General features: G+C 35.9%; 1 protein-coding gene and 1 pseudogene across 1 annotated transcript in view; one reads left to right on the top strand and one right to left on the bottom strand.

Moving 5' to 3' along the window:
* Positions 1 to 3,284, bottom strand: part of KLHL5 (kelch like family member 5) — a 57,175-nt gene that overhangs the window by 24,490 nt on the left and 29,401 nt on the right. The window lies entirely within an intron of this gene.
* On the top strand, positions 2,914 to 3,032 carry LOC111744028 (annotated as a pseudogene).

Here is a 3,284-nt window from a genome sequence, read left to right as displayed (position 1 = left end):
TCCTACTAAATTAACGTGATCAAAATATGTAGGTTGATAGAAGGCTAACTGGAATTAGAAAAATAGCAATAGAAATTTGGAAGAATAAGATCCATTTGAGACTGTCATAATTTAAGGTTTGCGGGGGGTGGGGAGGAGAGATAGGTATAGACAGGTAAGGAAGGGAGGGGGAGAGAGAGTGAGAGAGAGGAGGGGAGAGAGGGAGAGAGAGAGAAATATTATTTATTTTGAGTACTTAGTATCTGAGTTCCTTTCCACACTTGGGGAATTTTCACTGTATGTATGAGTCTTGATGACAGACAGTAACCTATCTTCTAGAAAGCTGGAAAGATAGATATTCATTCTTTCTCCTTGGAAATTTAGGGCTCAGGACTGACCTTAAGGATAATCAAATGGATGCATACACCTAGGATTTAAAACCGAAAGCAGGAATTATGAAGAAGCAGGGACAGTGGATGTAGTTTCTGCCTCTTTCTCAAAAGCCTTCTAATAAATAATAAATTCTTTATCTGCTTAAATAAGCCAGAGCTGGTGTCCTTTGAAGAATAATGAATTACGAGTCCAAGTTCTTAAGTCTGGGAGACATGGTCAGAGAAAATTTGAACACATGAAGATTGAGGTGAAAGTTGAACATCAAATAGGATACTGTATACAAGCTGGAAATATAAGAATAAAATCAAAATGAGAGAGTATAATTAACACAAAGATAACAGTTAAAGCCTTGAAAAAGGGAGAAGAAGACAGAGGGGAAGAAGCAGCACTAGTAATGGCTATAAAACCAAGCGCCAGTTCTAGGTACATAGTAGATACTTAGTAAATATTTGCAGATCTGTTACCTGGACTGTGGAGATCTCCAAACTTTTTCAAATATTTATACTATAGCTCTGTCAGTTATCTTACTTCATTTTTCATACCGTTTAATACAGCCTATACTTAGAACTTAAGCATCTATAAATACATAGCCTATGTTATATGCTATATAGTATAATATCTTTATCTTTATATCTTTGTTTCCATGAACCTAAAAGTCAAATAACAAGACTTTCAATTAGAGCTCATTTTTTAAATATTCCTTAGAGATACCACATAGAAGAGAAATCTTTAGACATGATTATGGCATTGAGTGCTTTAGTCATACAAGTAATTCAAGAGATGGCAGAGAACAATCTTCATTCATTTGACAAATGCTTATTGATGGTTTTTATGTGCAAGGCACTGTTCTAAGCTCTGGGACTATATTAGTAAACAAAACAAAATCCTTACTGTTCTGGAGCTTACTTGGGGAGAAGAGGTAGACAGACCATAAACAAACATATCAGGTGCTACAAAGAAACAGAGCAAAAAGATAGAACGTGGTAAACAAAAGGTTAGAAAGTGATGGGCAAGAGATTGCTGCTGAATGGTCATAAAAATCCTCTTTGGTCAATTGACATTCGAGAGATCTGAATGAATAACTTCAACTAAGCATTCCAATATCAAGGCATAGAGCATCCTAGTGAGAGGGAACAGCTAATGCAAATCCTTGAGGTGGGATGTTTGACACACTGGATGAACACGGAGGCCATGCAATTGGAACGCAAGGAGGGAGGGGAGAAGTAGAATGAGCCTAGATCAGAGAGGTGGCCAAAGTCAGAGAGGTATTATCAGGGGATTGCAGACTCAGTACTAAGAATTCAGGGGAAGAAGAGATCAATGTATACTGAGGATAATACACAGAAAGCTTCTAGCACAATCCCTGGCACTGGGTAGGCAGTATATATGCTGTTTGTTGCTATCATTGTTACTGTTAGTAACAACTGTGACAAGAATGGTATAAAGAACTGCCAGATATCCTTGACCCAGATTTCCCAAATGTTTATATTTTATTATTTTCTTTCTGTATATGTATGTGTGAGTTCTTTTTTCTGAACTGTTTAAGTTGATGATGCCCTGTACCCCTATTACTTCAGTGTATCTTCCTCAAAACAAGAAATTCTCTAATAAAACCACAATCATCAAAATCTGAAAATTGACATTTATATTATGCTATTATCTAATCTACAGACCTCATTTGTATTTTTTTATTTGTCCCAATTATGTCCTTATAGCAAAAGAAAATCCAAGATGATGCATTATAATAGCTTTTATGTCTCAATCTCTTGTAATCTGAAACAATTTCTAAATCTTTTCTATATTTCTTGACATTTTGGAATACTACAAATTATTTTGTAGAATGTCTCTCAACTTCGATTTGTTTGTCTTTTCCTTATGATTAAGGTCAGATTACACACTTTTTGCCAGAATACCACAAGTGAGCAGCTGAGTTCCTCTCAGTACACCTTATAAAATGCACATGCTGCCAGTTAGTATTACTGGCAATGACCTTTGATTATTTGGTTACTGTGATGTGTTCCAAATTTTTTCCACTGTAAAGATACTATTTTACCCTTTGTAACTAATAAGCAAGTGGCTGGGAGATGCTTTGAGATTAAATATCCTGTTCTGAAACTTTAACCCACTAGTCTCAGCATCCATTGATGATTCTTGACTGAATCGGTTATCATGATAATGACTGCCAAATGGTGATTTTTCTAATCTCATCTTTGCTTCTACATTTATTAGTTGGAATTCATTCTACTTTAAGGAAGAACTTTGCTTCTCCCTTCTTTATTTGAACCAGTGTGGACTCATGAATACTTGATTTAATAGGTCATAATCTTTCGCTATCAATTATGTTGATGCTGAAATTATCCCAGATTTGGATATTGGTTACCCCTACAAACTGTATTCCTTAACCTGTCTCAATCATTCTTTGCACATTTCCTTACTTTCTGGTTCTACGAGATGTACTTATCTTGTACTTTTTCTACCCTAGTGCTAGAATTAGCCATTTCTCCAAAGAGCTATTTATTACTAATTAAAATTCATTTCTTTGTCTACAGCCATGCCACCCTTAATGTGCTCAATCTCGTCTGATCTCGGAAGCTAAGCAGGGTCAGGCCTGGTTAGAACTTGAATGGGAGACCACCTAGGAATGCCAGGTGCTATAGGCGTCAAAAGAAAAAATTCATTTTTTCTGTTCCCCCAAAATATTATTAAATATTTTTTAATACCTTTTGTTGAATCCATTCCTCCAACAGCAAATAATGTACCAACAGTTGACTTCCTAGGTTTTGTCCGAGGACTCTGTAACATGGGTCGTCTCTCTGGTAATAAATGATACTTCATTGCTTCCATAATGAGTTTCTGACATTCTATATCATCCCGAAAAAGTGCATTATTTTCCATGTCTGCGAGGAACTGGG

Source organism: Pteropus vampyrus, unplaced genomic scaffold, assembly GCF_000151845.1.
Source record: "Pteropus vampyrus isolate Shadow unplaced genomic scaffold, Pvam_2.0 Scaffold5, whole genome shotgun sequence".
NCBI classification, from domain to species: Eukaryota; Metazoa; Chordata; class Mammalia; order Chiroptera; family Pteropodidae; genus Pteropus; species Pteropus vampyrus.
This window is presented reverse-complemented; position numbering and strand designations above follow the sequence as displayed.